The sequence below is a fragment of the Lagenorhynchus albirostris genome, chromosome 3 (genome assembly GCF_949774975.1).
Source record: "Lagenorhynchus albirostris chromosome 3, mLagAlb1.1, whole genome shotgun sequence".
Taxonomy (NCBI): Eukaryota; Metazoa; Chordata; class Mammalia; order Artiodactyla; family Delphinidae; genus Lagenorhynchus; species Lagenorhynchus albirostris.
Genome location: NC_083097.1, coordinates 57,866,506 through 57,884,287, shown reverse-complemented (window position 1 = coordinate 57,884,287; position 17,782 = coordinate 57,866,506).

The window sequence follows — 17,782 nt, the reverse complement described above, 5'->3', positions numbered from 1 at the left end:
GTTGACATACGTTATAGGAAAGGACCTCTTTCCATCTCTACCCCATTCCCACACAGCTGTCATTGTCACCTCTATCGAACCAAGAGATGACACATGGGCTCTAAGGTCAGCACACAGTTACTCCTGAAACTCATAACTGTCTTTCCACACCACCCTGTTTCCAGCACCAGACATGACACATAGACATGGCATCTGGGACCTACGCTGTTCTGCCTGGTCCCGCCCTCCTCCTATTGCACATGGCAGAATCCAAAGGTGGGACTCAAATCAGAGCTTCTCTATAAAGTACTTAAACTGAAGCAACCAGGTTTCCTCCAGGTTGTATCCTTATTTTCATAGTTAGGACACAGCAGGTACCACTAGTGAGAACTTCACATGCGGCCCACACTGCGCTAATCGAATCATTGCCTAATTTAATTATTGCAAATACCTTGCAAGGTTGCTGTTCCTATCTACATCTTAAAAATGAGAAAATAGAATTCAATTATCCCATTTAATAGCTAAGCCACTGAGCTGGGAATGGAACCAGGTACATGTGATTCCAAATCCATTCTGTCAGCTTCTGCTCTTTGAAACTCGTGATGTCAAGAAGCCTTTTCCGGAGCCCCCGCCCAGTACCAGTCACTGGGCTGTGCCTCTGTTTTCTCTACTATGTGTTTAATAGGCTTCCGTTTGTCAGGACTTTTTCTATTTGCTCACTTAATGTCTGTCTTCTAAAAGAAAACCGAAAAAGAGTTGAAATAGCATTCTGGAGTGACCTCTGACGCTCCAGGATTAAACTGTCTTTTTATCCAAAGGGGTATAATAATAAATAAATCACAGACAGGGCTTGCTACTCATCAACACTGTCCCTCTCTACCTGCAGCTCCTCACCTTTTCAATCTCTCTCTCCTACTCTCTCGCTCCACACTTTGAGTACCTGCTTATATGAGAAAAGTGTTATAGCATCTACCCAGTGCTAGCATCAATTATCTCACTTTGTCTTTCAAACAAGATCAATTTGATTTGAAAAAGTGAGGAACTGCTGCTGAAGGCATCTGAGTGATGTTCCCTGGGTGGCAGCAGTGGTACCTGGCAGAATTAGAAATCGGCAAAGCCCTTTGATGGCAGATCCATCGGAACAGCAACCAAGTTGGTCCAGGCCGATGGGGCCCCCTGCTGCCTGCCCGGGGCCTTCTCCCTCCACATGGAAGACACAAGCCCCAGACCGGTCCCTTCTCCACTCTTCCGGGCTCACCACTCAGACAACGGTGTGTGGTGGGAACAGTGAGTGCAGACTTGGGAGCCTGAAGGTTTGGGGTTTGACTCTAGGTTCAGCTTCTCACTGGCAACTTTTGAGCCTCAATGTGTTTAGCTGCTAAAAGAAGGTAATACTGGCCCTCTGCAGTGTTTTCTGAGGAGTCAATGAGAGAATGGTGAGTGAGGAACGTTGTATATGCCTGATTCATAGCAGGCGCTTATCTGAAATATGTATCTTCCAAGTCGTTTCCCTCCTTCTACACGATGCCCACCTAGATAAACAGGAACCCAGGGTTCCTTTTTATGTCGTTTATGTTGGTGTTTCTTGGCTGTCATGTCATGACACAAAAGTTGAGAGCTAAGTTGCCAGCAATAAAATGGGAAAGCAGTATAGGATAGATATTAAGATTGAGGGTTTTGAGTCCAGCTGCTTAAGCTCCTTCCTATGGCAGACCTTGCTCCTGACCAGCTGAGTGAATAATTTCTAAGCCTCAGGGTCCTTCTCTGTAAGAGGAGATAATAGTACCTTCCTCAGAGGGGTGATGCTCTCACCACACTTAGAAGACTTCCTGGCGTACAGTAAATGCACAACACATTTCAGCTACCATAATCATTCTTATTACTACTAGTTACAAAGCCTGAAATTTAGAAATCATTTCATTTTTAAAACAATCAGTCCTGATTCAAGTTTAATACTTTAATGTCACTTTTTCTTGCATTCTGAGTGGAAAAGAAAGGAGCAGAGCCATAGCTACAAGCCAAGAAATGCTCAGAGCCGTAAGAACGCCCACAGAGCATCGAGCGTGTGAGTGGCATGTGACATCTGGTGTCCAAACTCAAATAATAACACATATATAGTGTTCATGATATGACAGTCATTATTCTAGATGCTTTATTCTCATTAATTTCATCCTCAGCAGCATTCCATAAAGTATTATTGTCACCATTTCAAAAATGAAGGAAACTGGGCAGAGAGACTAAATGATTTGCCTAAGACTACACAGTTAATGTCGGAGTGAGGATGTGAACCCAGGCAGTCTGGCTACAAAGCTACATACCCTCTATGCTATACTCTCAAACAAATAAATAAACGTAGAAAACCACAAATTTTTATATCATGTTCTCGATTAAAGAACTTAAATTCCAACAGTTGATTGCCTAATTGAACTTTAGAGCACAACTGGTCTGTAAAATAGGCATCCGTCTGGGGCTTCCCTGGTGGCGCAGTGGTTGAGAGTCCGCCTGCTGATGCAGGGGACACGGGTTCGTGCCCCAGTCCGGGAAGATCCCACATGCCGGCGGAGCGGCTGGGCCCATGAGCCATGGCCGCTGAGCCTGCGCGTGCGGAGCCTGTGCTCCGCAACGGGAGAGGCCACAACGGTAAGAGGCCCGCGTACCGCAAAAAAAAAACCCACAAAAAAACAAACCAAAAAACACAACAACAAACCTTCTAACTAATCTGACTCCTTAGCCCAAAAGGGTGTCTTCCAGGCATCAAGTTAAAAATGAGAAGAAGTTCGGGCAGATTCCCTACCTAGGATCACAAATATACCAACAGAGAGATGTTTCTTCCTTTTGAGTTATTTTTTTTCCCATTGGGGCATTTTTTCTTGTTCTGCAAGGTTGTCGAACTTGAAGAGCAGAGAGCACCTCAGGAGTCTATCTCCTTCATCCTCCTGGCTCCAGGAAGGGCCCCATCTAAATCACATTTAATGAAGGGGTGTCTACTCTTTACTTAAACCTCTTCCTTGACATTCCAGCGACTTAAAACCTTCAACCTCAGAAAGTTCTTTCTGTCCACTGGAAGGTCTCCTTCCTAAGCCTGCTTTCCTTTGGCCCCTTCTTGGAGGGGTAGAAGCTGGGCTGTCTGCATTGTATGCACAGTTGCACTTCATATATTTGAAGGCAGATAAATCCCTCTTAATGCCTGTCTTCCTGAGGCTGAAATCCCCTCACCCCACATCTCTGCAGCTCCCTGGTATCTCCTGCTACCTGCGTCTCTTACTAGAATATATAAAGACTCAACCACATGAAGTCACAATTCTATCAGCTTGGGCGGCGGCGGGGGTGGGGGGGTGGGGGTCGGGGATCAGAGATTCTATTTGACCACAATGTAGCTAAAAAGAGCCCCACGGGTTATTTGGGGGTAAAAAGATTAGGAACGAGAAACAGGGAAGTATTGAGGAACCGGGAGCTTGTGAAAATTCTTCTTAGGGAATTAAGCAGGTGCTGGCAGATGCAAGTAGGACTTGGTCCAGAAAAAAATTTATCATGGACATTGTAAGGAGAAATTGCTGAAGAGGGAGATGAGTTACTTTGGATTGGTGGTTCTCAAAGTGTGGTTTGGGGTGTCTTCGTTTTCTAGGTCTGCCAAAATAGATTATCGCAAACTGGTGACTTAAAACAACAGAAATTCATTATCTCACAGTTCCGGAGGCTCAAAATCAAGGTGTAGGCAGGGCCATGCTCTTTCTGAAGGCACCAGGGATGGATCTGTTCACGCCGCTCTTCGTCTGTGGTGTTGCAGCCAATCACTGGCGGTCCTTAGCTCGTAGACGCATCGCTCCAATTTCCCTCTTGTCACATGCCTTCTCCCCTGTGTCTCTGCTGCTCTTCTTTTCTTATAAGGACACCAGTCAAACTGGGCTAATGATCCATCCTATTCCAGTATAACCTCATCTTAACTACTTACATTTGAAATGACCCTATTTCCAAATAAAGTCCTATTCAGAGGTTCTGGGAAGGGCATGAATTCGGGGGGCCCCCAGGGGGTTGGTGGGGAACAGTAACTCATTATTCCCGTAAATCAGTTATAAATGTAAACTGTTGGGCCCTACCCAAGACCTACTCAATCAGAAACTCTGGGGGAGGGCTCCACCAAGCTAGTTTAACAAGGCCTCCAGGTGAATCTGATGCTTGGACGTTTTGAGAAGCACTGATTTTGATACAACCGAGGCATTTTCCAAAATGCACCAAAGTGACCTTGACTCAGAGTTCAAGACATAGGAGACTATCCTCAGTGACATGCAAAGTGGGCCATTTCATCTGAGATTGCATCTGTTAGTTTATTTTGGTGGGGAAACATATTATTTTTCTATGAATACGTTTAGAGGGTGCCTTGCACTTACATATCAGGAACCAACGTGTGACTGTGTTCTGTCACCACGCACTAGGGACAGCCCAAGAAAAACCCTGAGTAGAAAAACACTCTGATCTTAGATCACAGTTCATAAGGAGCCCTCGACCCCTGCTGAAAGGACTCAGCCTTGTTCAAAACAGTACAAAGGTAAAGTTCAGGATCAAGGCAGCCCAGGAGGAAAACACACCAGCAAGAGGAAGAAGCTTCCCCAAAGGAAGCATTTCCAGCTCCCCCTTTGCTGGATAAACGCACCTGCCTGGGATGCTCGATGGTGCTCCTGAATTTTAGTGCCGTCAGCAGAACTTCTGGCAGTCTGCGAAGCTTCATGCCGTATCCTCCAAATTTGCTGAGTTTTTATTGCAGAGTGTAGCCTGGAGACTTTGACTGCCTCTCGGGGTGCAGTAAAGGAAGGGACATGAAAAGAAAGTAAGATAGCATTAGGAAACGCCCCTCCCGCAGTGTGTAATGGAAAACAATCACAGAAAAAAGAAATGACAACGCATCCTTTGGGGACTCTGCCTGCTGCTTTGTGCCTGGGTTTCTGTTCTTCTGGAAGGAATTATGCGCTGATGTCTGCTGCTGTGCAGGCTGCGGGCTCAGGTTTCCCAGACAATATCCTGACTTTGGACACATGTGTCTCTGCAAGATATATGTCCTTAGGCGTGGGAGAGTGCAATGGCTGCCTGGTGGCTTATTAGAAGAGTGAATATATTAAGCGAGGCAGCAGTTTTTATTTTTAAAATTCTGGGTCTTTCTGACTCAAACATGCCTGGAGGAATCATACTGCTTGCTACCTCAATTTTATGCAGAATTAGTCCTCTTAAAACTTAAAAGCTTCTTAAGAGAGAAATCAGGCTATTTAGAACATCAAGTACTGCTCAGATCCTGCGTGTTTTCTATAGGTGCTTTGAGATTTGGGGAGTGCTGGATCTAAATAGTGTTGATGCCACTAGTTAGCTGCCACATCTGCAAGCATGTTTGTGGGGGGATGGGGGTTGAATGGTACCCACCCCCAGAGGTTAGAAGGAGATGAGACAACAGACAAGACCTTACGTAGATGTGACCCATCACCCTGTGTGTGTGTGTGTCATTCACCCTGCTGGCCTCCTTCCATGCCACCATCCACCCGCTTCCCTACCCCTGTATACTTATCCAATCTCCCTCCGCCTCCCCCCACCAGTCCCCAGCCAACACACTGAGGGGGTCAGCCAGGGACCGCCAAGCCCTTTATACTTCTCCTGCCCCGTGACCACCACTCACAGGTAACACTGATACCAGCAGAGTCCCAAGTTCCATTTCCAGCAGGCGGGCACCCAAAGGGGCAGAAGGAGAGGCCTGTGTCCCCAGTCCACCCCCAACCCTCACTCCTCATAGGAGGGAAAAGGCACTTAGAGCCAAAGGCACTCCTGGAGCCAAAGAGACCAAGCCCAAGAGAAGTGTTGCTTGAAAAGGAAATGAGCCCCTCTGACAAAAAGGCTGGCTTTAGTGCACCTACATACTCCAAGTATTTGCACCCAGCCCAGGCCACCCTCCCACTCTCAGGTGGAAACCCTAAGCACCTGTGGGTTAAAATACAGGCAGAGGTTTTCCTGTGAAAAATGCACCCTATCCATGTGTTCTGAAACGCCTGGAGGATCTAGTGAGAGATTAGCCATCAATAACCAATGTCAAAGCCAAGCAAAAAAAGAAAGAGAAAAAAGTTTCCTAAATCAGAGCTCAGCGGGGGCATACTTCCTGTTCCTTTCAGTATCAGTGGAACATTTGGCGGATCTGGGGCTGGAGAGGTGGGGAGCCGTGGATAGTTGGTCTGGAAATGTAGCTGTGTTCTGTTGTGTCTGCTTTTTTTTTTTTTTTTTTGCAGTACACGGGCCTCTCACTGTTGTGGCCTCTCCCGTTGCGGAGCACAGGCTCCGGACGCGCAGGCTCAGCGGCCATGGCTCATGGGCCCAGCCGCTCTGCAGCATGTGGGATCTTCCCGGACCGGGGCACGAACCCGTGTCCCCTGCATCAGCAGGCGGGCTCTCAACCACTGCGCCACCAGGGAAGCCCTTGTGTCTGCTTTTTAATCAGCCTTATTAATGAGCAGATTTATTTCCATGATGCTAAGTTATGGTATAACAAGTGTTATGCAAACAAAATATGAAGCACCTGAAAACTTTCTGGAAGTACTGCCAAATGCTCTCATAATACTGTCACTGATACAGCATCAGAGCACTCTCATAAGGTACAAAGGTAAAGATAAGGGATTCCCCTCCCAGCTATTACACACAGCTTGATGAATCGTTCTAAGTAGAAAATATGAAAAGTGACGCATATTATCCCAAAGAAGCTTCCTCCTGGGGCAATATTATGTGTAGACTTTTTCAAAAAAAAGGTCCTTTTGAGTCTCCTGCTGTTTTTTGCTGCTTTTGTGCATAATTATCTAACATCCTTTTCTTTCCAGTCCTTTTGCACACTTTTTTTTAGAGCTTTTTTTACGAACTTGTCTCTCTCGTATTTCCTTTCAAGGAGTAGGAGGATACATTTTTATTTTGTAATAAGGTTGCTCAAACCACTTCCTCAGTCTCTCTCTGGAGAACAGGGTTTCAGTAACAGCACTTCATGGTCTCTTAGAATGTCTTTCCTTTGTTGCTCTCTGCTTGGGAGATGGGGGGGAAATGGAACCTTGTCGTGGATCCGGGCCTGGCACCGGAGGCACAGGCGAGTCTCCGGAGATTAAGTACAAGTAGGGAGGGAGGGGCTGGGACCCCACTTGCAACAGCAGCCGTCGGCCCCCTCCCTCCCTCCCTTCCCCCCCCCCCCCCCCCCCCCGCAGGAAAGGTAAGGGTTAGGCTGCTTCCCACACTTCGCTGCTGGCAGCTTTGCTTCCCCTCCAAGGCCCATTTGTGGGTAGGCAGGTAGCGATGGAGTAGCCACTTTCATCCCCTTGAAAATATTTATGGCTGGTCATTGCAGATGGCCCTGGGCAGTAGCCTGATAAATTTCCTTGTGATCTGCACTGTCCCTCATTGTGAAACTCAAGATGAAACAATCCTAGAATGAACAAAGGGAGGAAGAACCGAAATTTGCTAATTCCTTATCTTATTGGCAACTCTGCCTGAGCCACTTTGTTTGGCCCTGGTGACTGACCACTGGCTGAGAAAAAGCCGTTCCTGGAGGGCATTTCCAGGCCTGAGCTGGAGATGGTTCAAAGGCACTCCGCCCTGTTTTGGAGAGATCGACACCTCATTCTGCGGGCTGATGGTGCAAGCTTGGCAGGAAGGGAGGTTGCCCTCTCCTCAACTCTGGGGCAAGAAGTGAACTTTTGAAACTACATGGTCCCACGGGGGCTTTGCTGGGATTCAGCGGTGAGGCCTCCTTTGCCGAGTCTGGGGGTTTCCGGAGACTCCCTCCCTTCTGACCCATGCTGGGGTATTAAACGTCACATGGTGCCAAGAACCCAGGGTGGCTCTCAGACAGGACTTGCCATCAGAGAGGCTTCAAGAATTGAGGGTGCCCCAGCCTGGTGCTTGGTGAGTGTGCCGCTCTGGCCGTAGGGTCACATGTGCATGCCTTTGCCTTCCGGCTTGGCCTCTCATCAGTTATGTGATTTGAGTCCCCCTTTACTTCATCTATAAAATAGAAATGATATTTCTATCAACCTCAGAAGGTAATTGTAAGAGTTAAACACGACAGTGTGTATGATCTGTTGAGTGATATCAAGCACAGAGTGAGCCCTGGTGAGAAACCAGTTATCACTGCCATTGGTAGGATGGTGTCATTGCGATGGCTTCCCAGGGACTCTGGGCTGGTGGCTTCCTCAGTCTGTTCATGGGTGAGGGTCTGTGCTTACTGCAGAGCTTCTTCTGGTGCCTGTCCGGCCCCAAGGTTGAGCCAAAAGCCTTGTTGTCAGGAAAATTAGCCCATCCCAGAATGTAAAGCACTAAGGTCTCCCCCCCAACGCTCGCTCAAAGGTATTTATATCACAGACAAACGTCCCTGACATACAAGTAACACACATTGAGCGCGTAAATAAAAAAGTTTTTGACAGAATCAAGTAACACTCAGTCCCACATGATCAAGTGCTATGCGTATCCCAACATGTGGCCTCCTCATGCAGCCAAAGGGATGAGCAGGTCACATACATGACTGTAATTGGCCTGCCTTTCACACAATACCACTGCAGCTTTCATTTTATCTTCTCCTTTTCCTAGTTCTCCAGGACATAGAATCAGTGTTTGTGGTGACTGTTTTCCTGATTCTGGAGAAATTTTAAGATATGATGAAAGTCAGTGCTTTCAAATTTCTGAGACTTATAATCACTCCCCCCTATCCCCAAGGCCAATTGGATGGTGCCTCCCAGGCTCAATTCTACACATCTTCTCAGACAGCAAGTGGAATTTCTTATTTACCTTTAAAGGCCTCCCTTCAAGTTCGTTTCTAACTGATTGCCTACAGAAGCCTCCATGTGTGCTGCCAGAGGCGGCCTGCATTCCCCAAGGAGGATCCTGAACATTCGTGCTCTCCTTCCCTCCGTACTCACCCCGGCCATCCTGCGTCACCAGAAAGACCTGTGCCTCACTCTTTCCCATGCAACTCAAGGGATCTAGAACATTCTCCAGCACTGATTGCCTTGGCCAGTATTTGCAACATGCTCTGCAGGCCGTCCTTGACCTATCTTACTTCATTCACTCCCAGATCGTTCCTGTGCTCCCCCACAAATGACAATGTCCTCTGCCTCACTGCTGTCCTAGGAGATGTTTCAATCGGTGAATAGACAGGAAAGGTGTTAGCTCAGTAACTGAAGTATTGGTGTTTCCTACCTCACAAGAAATAAAAGTGTCTTGGGTACTGGGGGAGGGGGGTCCCAGAGGGAAATGAGAATGAAAACGAGAATCTCAGCCCTTTTGTTCTTCAGCTTAAACCCTCAGCTTGCTGGGCCCTCACTTATCGTGAATAAATTTAGGTCAATAAATTTCAGGAGATTTTTTCCCCCCAATTTCCCATCTCCACCCATGAACAAATGGGACTGGGTCTCTCTGGGACCCAGTCCCATTTTGAATGGCATGTGGTTTCTAACACCCTTTCAGTGGAATAACATTGAAAGGCTCTCCTTCATGTCCTAAGGTTCTTGAACCTATAATTAAATCACTTCTGATCAAAGAACACTACTCATATCACCACTAAAATATACAATCTCTATGTTCCTAGACAGAGCAATCATCAACTACCAGAAGAGTAATGCTCTTAAGAAGTTGGGACAATCATTTCCATCTTTGAAGCTGGATTTGGCTTCCTTTAGCTCAATAAAGTCCCTATCCAGGTTGTACATTGTACTGTGAAACATTCTAACACATGGATTTCTGCACAACGTTAGGATTCTGTTAGGAAGAAATAGGGAATGGGATGGATATTGGGTAGGCAACCAACAGTGTTGACCTTTCATGGGGCACCAGAGCACTGATGCTCTCCGTACTTACTCCTCATCACACCCCCATGGAGTGGAAGAAAATAGGGGTGGCCACTAATTCCAAGTGGAAAAATACTACATGGAAATGACTTACTATAAATGTTAGGGTAAATTCATAACATAAGACCAGGATACTGCCTTCTACTCCCCACTTCCTGCTTTTCCTGAATAAAGCACCCACTGAATATAGAACTTCACACTGCCCACTGTCTTCCATAACTTCTGCCTTCCAGCTCTTCTGCCTAAGATGCCTCTATCTGTCCTTAGAAGGGACTTCATTTCATCGTGTGTCTTTGTCATGCAGTTGTTCTTTAGAGACAACAGAGATGGAGTTCATAGGATCGTCGATGGAAAGGAAAAGCAAGTTGTGTAATGGAAACAGGCTTGTCTCAGCGTTACATGGCTTATTGGCTGAAAAGAGAGAGGACTCAGCTATAAAGGGTCATGGACATTTCTGGCTTCTCTGCCACTCATGTCAGTTGCAAAGTGGTTATCCTCTCCTGTCTCTCTCCACTCAAGAATGACTGAACTGTGATTAGGAATGGGAACTCAAGTCAGTTGCCTTAAACGAAAAAGAAGTTTGATTGGCTCATCTAAGCGAAAACGTAGGGAGATCAGGGATCAGGTGTGGTTTATACAAGGTCCAGGCTGTACAGTTCGTGGTTCTCTTGGCTTCAGATAGGTATGGATACTCCACGAATAGTTTTCATTTTTGAGCTCTTATCGATAGAGCTACAGAAATTCTGCACCTTATGTACATGACCACCTCCATCCTAACATTCCAGGTGAGAGTCCTGAGATTCACTTCGATTGGTTCACTTTGGTCATATGCCTTCCTCCTGAATAGATGACAATGAGCAGAAAATGGGATGTGCTTATTGTCTTAGTTAACTTAACTAAAAATGACCCCTGGACCATGGACTATTAGGCTGAACCATCTGAAACTGCTAATAGTCAATTGGTCAATTTTTGACTTGTAGAAACAGTAATTTCCTATGGTCCAACGTAACACATGGGACGTGTGTGGAGAGGGATGAAAGCCAAATGAAAACCCACGTGGTTAAACAAGTGGGTAGGAAACCAACACACCCCATGTGTGTCCACTGCAGGGAAGAGGTGGGCAATATCTCTCTGACTGGCTTTACTGTGTATTAGCTATGTTAGGTCGATTTTGCAATTTCTTGGTTTCCACATTCACAAAATGAAAATCACAATAGCACCTACCTTGAAGCGTTGTGTAAGGATTCAGTGAGTTAAAACACAGAAATTTTAGAATAGTATTGAATACCTAGCTCTCAGAGATTATAAGCCATTATTATTATTGTTGTTTTGGTTGTTATTTCCGGGCAAATGTGATGGCCTTCATTCGCCATCACCATGGTGCTTCTTGGTTCATACTTGGGTGACGTGCTAGCTTGTAACCAATAGCAATCACTGCACTCCCAGAGCATTAATATTCTGGGATTTACTAAAAATTGGAGTCATCTTTCAATTACATTTCATCGCACTGAGAAAAGTTTGCTTGCATTTGGACCCACAGCGGCTCTGCGATCTCCACGGTCTCAAAGCCAGTTGTCAGTGAGTTACCCAAATGACCTAAAGTTGACGAAATCTTCTGCCAGAATCATTTTCTAGAAAGCACAGAGTGGCTCGATAGGCACAGACTCAAATAAGATGACTCTTCTCATGCGCCTCTCAATCCCAAGGGAAATGTCAGGGTTCCCATTCTCCCTGACCCTCTTAAAGGAGGTCTACTTTGCTGGTTGTTGGTAAATCCTGGGTCTCAGTGTTATTGGCAGCATCCTAGGAAAATCATCTTGGTTCATCCCTCTACCTCTCACCAGAACTTTATCAAAACCATCCCAGGCTAGGTGGGCAGCCACACCACCCTGAGGGAACCACCCAGCCCAGCAAGAAGCCTACCCTCTCCCACTTCCTCTGCTCTGCCCTCAGAGGGAACCAGGGTTGCACTGATGGGGCAGCTGCAGGGGGAACGGTGGTGGTGGAGATGGGGGTGGAGTTCGGGCAGAGGAAGAACCATTCTGAAAGGAGAACAACACCGTCCAACCGTACCCCAGGCTGCCGCCCCCGCCAGCAATCTCTGCTGAGTGTTAGAGCTGGGGTAAAGGGGAGTAGATACCTTCTTCTATAAGATAAGGTGTTCAGGCTGCATGACCTTTACATTCACACTCAGCGACAAACTTCTAGGACTCAGGGCTTTGGGAGATCTGGTGACATCCCTCCCAACCAGTTCCACTCTAAATTCCCAGGGACACCATCTGTTCACACACTTTACAACCCAAGGCAGACCCTGTGCTGCACTCCAAAAATACAGAACCACGTCAGGCCACAGCCTGCTTTGTACCCACCAAATGGAGTCTCCATCATGAATGCCTTCACGACACAATCCAGGGCACGATCTGGCCAAATACGATTGATCTCTATCTGCCTGGATAATAAGGCCACTGTATAGGAACCACCTTTAATTCATTCTGTTTTTTGCATAATACAAATTAATTGTAAAAGCCACAAAGATACTAGCCAGCTTTTAATGCATGGGGATTCTGTATCAGGCAACTAAGCCCTTGCCTGCATTATCTCATTGAACCCTGACAATAACCCTCTGAGCTATGATGTACCAGCCCCATACAGGGTATGAGGACACGGGGGTCAGGTTCAAAGAGGCTAAGTAACATGCCCAAGGTCATCCAAGGAAGGCAAAACTTAAAGTAGGTGTCTGCTTCCATAGTCAGTCTCCTTAATTTTTAAAGTGCCCATGTTGCAGCCTCCTTGGGGACAAACACAGATCACTTTGGGCCGCCCTCTTAGCCCCCAGCCCAGAGCTGAGCACTATTAGAAACTCACAAACCCCTCTTCTCGTTTGCATTTCCTCCCATCAGGCCCCCTGAGCTTCCAACAGCTGCCCTGTCCACTTCTGGCTTCACCCCATCTTACCGTTCTTGTCATCATATCATCCACGACTACTGTATACCAAACAAAAGTAAGAACTATTCGTTTTGGAAGCCATCACAGGTATGAAATGAATTCAGAAAACTTGGCTTCTGGCCTGCTGAAACTTGAGGCATCGAGCAAGCACGTGTTGTTCAAGTTCGGGCATTTTCCTAGAGCCGTGCGGCTCCCTTAGCTTTCGTTCCACATTCTTTGGGTGCTCGGCTGGATGTTCAATGGACAGCATTAAATGTAACGTCCCAGCCCTGATAACGTCCCAGCTTTGGTAAATGGACCAAGGTACCTGGTAATTCATCTTACGCAAAATGTTCACAGCTCAGCGAGCAAGGCTTCATTATCTTAGAAATCATCTGAATGTTTAACAAACATATCTGACACATTCTCAGCATTCACAGTTCCCATTTTCACCTAACGTGTCGTGAAACGTGCTATGTGTATACAAATCAACAATTCGTACAGGGATGATTTTTCACCGGGTCTGAGAAAAGACGTTCAGATTTCAGATTCTTTAAGGAGAGAGGCTTCTCCTTCTTCGACAGCTTCTGTGTTTTGACTCTGAATAGTTATTCCTCCAGCGTGGTCGGTCCTCCTTCTATTCAAGATCCAGTTTAAGATTCAGACCCTGTATGAAGGTTTCCCTGAGTAATAACACATCTACTGTACAGTTGTGTTAACACTCCCTTTCCCGAGTTGATAGTGTGTGGTTGCTATTCCTCGAGGAGTATGAGGTCATGTGAGCGTGTGGTCCCTTCCATTAGACTCCAGGGGTTTGCCAGTTTCTTTTGTGTGTCTCCCACACACTTTTGTGAAAATATCCTACAAAGACCCTCCAGACAGCCACAGACAGGGTGTCCTAAAACATGAAAAAATATATAGCCTGCTTCTTTTTTGCAGGTTGCCTGCAATTGAGTTGGAGAGATAAGATTTTATAGATGGAATAATAAACCATGTAAGTTACTGTGGTAGATCCTTGGTGTTCGCCAATGTGCAATTTTAATAAGCTTCCTCGTGATAGAAGATACACGCTGGCAATGAGCCAAGTCATCCAGCCATACACATAGAGCTTATCCTGCACATTGTTGGCTCACAGAGTGTTTAAAAATTTAGAAGTTGGCTGCCAAGAAATTTGTAAAAATAGAACATATTGCAGATCTGGTTCCAGCTTTTCTTTAAAAAATCAAATACGTTTCTCTTTTTGGAAAACAGGTAATGCTGAATCCATATTCCCATTCCAACATGCCTTTGGATGGGGTGTGAGTCCTCCATTTTTCCCTAGTACTCATCGTTTCCTACTTTTTCTTCCAGCACTCAGTCAGAGCTCAGCTAACATTTATCATCTGTTTTTACTTTCTTTAAATTTTAGAATTTCTCTTTTCAAAAAACAAGAAAGAGAAGCAGACTGAGAGGGCTGCCTTTTGTTTTTGTTTTTTTCAAAAAGTGGGTTAGAGGTACGTTTCTAATGGAAAGGAAGACCGTGACAATGTGTTTAACAGGAAAAATGTGTCTGGGTGAAATAACACAGCTTAATGTTCCATTATGAGACAAAACGTGATGAGAACTATGATCTGTGAACCGGTCAAGACTACGTCCGGGGCTTCCCTGGTGGCGCAGTGGTTGGGAGTCCGCCTGCCAATGCAGGGGACACGGGTTCGTGCCCCGGTCCGCGAAGATCCCACATGCCGCGGAGCGGCTGGGCCCATGAGCCATGGCCGCTGAGCCTGCGCGTCCGGGGCCTGTGCTCCGCAACGGAAAAAACAAAACAAAACAATACATCCAGCTGCAAGGAACAGAAAACTCAAAAATATTGGTTGAAGTATGAGGGTCAGCAGCTCCACAAAGCTGTCAGAGACAGACTCCTATCTTTCTTTTTCCATCCTTTGTGCAGTTTTCATGCCCATGGTTGAAAATTACTTTGCACATTTCAGGGAGCAAGAAGGAGAAGGGATACAAGGCAGCCTTCCCCAAGCCCTCTGCCTGTGCCCATTGGCCAGGACTCTGTCACACATCTACTCCTAATTGCAAGGAAACTGGGAAATCAAGTTTCAGCCTCTAGAAGTGAGGCAGAAGGGAGAAGGGAGTTGAGTGAGCCCTTCAATGTTATCGCCACAGTCAGTATGCGGAAAGCTGTGTTTGGAACAGACAGAAATGGAAATGCCATCAGAGTGCGTTGATGAACCTGGCCCTCTGCGCTCATTTGCACGGCCCTGGAAGAATCTGAGGTTGCAGTCCCTGGTCCAGGACCTACTGTAATTGTTGCAAACCCAAACTTGAATCTTTCAAGGTGTGAGCCTGGTATGTACGGGGAATCACTTAGCTGGATGTCGGAGCCCAGTGTAACCCACAGCATCCCCCGCAGATCTGGACTCTGCTTCCCTCTGTCAGGGCCCACACAGTAATGTTGGTGAAATAATAAAATTTTATTTCTTTGTAAGAAAGGGCCCTGAAATGAAAGACAACCAACTTTATAAGTAACTTAAGTCCTATATTTATAGTCATTAAGGGTCTAAAAGAACACAAATTTTTCTACCACATTTTATTGCATTGTGTGAGGGATATTATTATGTTACAATTATATTTGCAATTCTGGAGATTTGCTAAGGCTTTAAAATGTATCTGCTGTGAATTCCAGGGGTCTACTGTAATAAATTACTGTGTGGTAGAGATCAAAGCCATACACTTAGGGAATCAGGGGAGGGATTAGCATGGGCTGGACTGATCAGGAAGACTTGCATCATTCATTGCTGGAGCAAATGGACACACAGGTAAACTCAGTTCAAGTGATGGATTCCTTTTTTCCAAGATTATAGCAGCATCTCCATTACCTAGAATTCAGGTAATTTCCCCTATCTGGAACACTTTGGAAAAACACTAAAACAAGCACAAAAGACTACTAGAATAGCCAAAAGAGAACTCACTAAGTCCATGTACTGAAATGTAAATGTTTTATTCCTAAGGAAACCTCACTCAAATTATGAACTCTTGCTTTACTTAAACGTTCACTAAGACTGGTATTCTGATCTCAGTCTAAAGTTAAGCAGGAATGGCTGACATCATAGAAGTAGACCTACTGATAGAGGCAAGAAGTTACACCAACAGAACGACAGCAGGGGAAAATACAAGAAATATTCTAAAAATCAGAAATCCAAAGACCTTGCCGCCCGGAACCATCAAATGAAAAACCATCTAAAGAAGGCCAGTCTTGGATCAGTACAATAACGGTGGTTTTTAACCCTCATTCTGACTCATCAATAAAGGTTAATTTATGTTGAGAGTCACTGTTTAGGAAGTTAGAGAACTGTGTTTTATATTTCAAAAAAGATTTTCATATAAATGATTAAAATAAATGTTTTCAATCTTAAAGGGAATAAGTTTCAGTTATCTGGAAAATTCTTATTGGGGAGGACTTAATTCCCTAATAATGCTGGAGAGATGTGACTGTATTGTATCTATAGAGTGAAGTTATGTGTATATGCTCAATTTGTAAAAACATAAGAAAACGATCAATGTTTAGGAGGTAACCATCCTTTTCTAATTATAATCCATTTTGAGTCAAGCTGTAAATATTGCCATACTTGAACACAGAATGAAATAAACATGCTCCAGGATATCTACTGACCCATACTAACTCCTTAAGTCAATGTGAGTCCTATACAGATTGCCTCCAAATCATTCCAAACGCCCTCCCTCTCACATATAACACAGGCAAGACTAGACATTACAGGACAGAAAACAGAACAACCAAAGTATAACGCTTATTAACCACAAGCATATGGAACACTCAAGGCATGTTTGTTTGTTTTTTTAATTACTACTCTTTATTTAGGCTGCGTTTGGGTCTTCGTTGCCGCGTGCAGGCTTTCTCTAGTTGGCGATGAGTGGGAGCTACTCTTTGTTGTGGTGCATGGGCTTCTCATTGCATGACTGCTCTTGTTGCAGAGCATGGGCTCTAGGCGCACGGGCTTCAGTAGTTGTGGCACGTGGGCTCAGTAGTTGTGGCTCGCGGGCACACGGGCTTAGTTGATCCGTGGCATGTGGGATCTTCCCGGACCAGGGATCAAACCTGTGACCCCTGCATTGGTAGGCAGGTGGCTTCTTAACCACTGCACCACCAGGGAAGTCCCTCAAGCATGTTTTAATGACTATGAAACATAGTCATTCATAGTCTATGAATGTGGTTCTACGAATGTGGTTCAGTTAGGTCAACTGAACCACAGTATTGAGACGCATCACTTCCAGTAAATGGATACTAAATATTTTCCATTAAAGAAGTATTAACAGTCTCAAAACTCAGGCCCTTCTCAATTACTCTTCTGTTCCATAACCCTGCTGCCTAAAAGGGTATACGTTATATGGTGTTTGACACTTCAACAGGAAGTAATATAGAGCTACTTGGCTGTTAGTTCTTTTCCTATTTCTTTGATAGAGAGTGCACTTTCTCCTCTTACTCTAATGGAAGAAGGGTTGGACTTTATCAAGTGCCTTCTCTCAGGTGCTCCTGGTGGGGTTTGGCAGTGCCACCTGCCCCAGGAGTCAGGTAGACAGCAAGGGAAAGAACATTGCTCTGGAGGCCATGTGAAGAAGAGATAATGAGCTTCTTGCCTGCATCTATGAGTCTAATATGAGGCCCAGCATCTGCAGGAAAACCAAGGTTTTAGAGAGCATCCGGAGATTGAAAGGTTAAACAGAAATAGGTAAAGAAGGTTTCTGAGGTTGAAAACGAAAACATCTTTTTTTGCTATCAACCTTGATTCTCAAACTAGGAATCGGCACCATTGTTATCATCATCATGCTTGTTATATATCACCTACCACTTTTTCAGTATGAATGAAGCCCTGTGCCAAGCATTTTATATCAACACAAGCTCTTATTTAATCCTATGAGGTAGCTATTACTTTCCCGTTTTTATTGCTAAGGAAATGGAAGAGTAAATAAAGAGGCTTGCTTAAGTGGTAGAAAATGGTAGCATTTGGGCTATGAACCCAGGC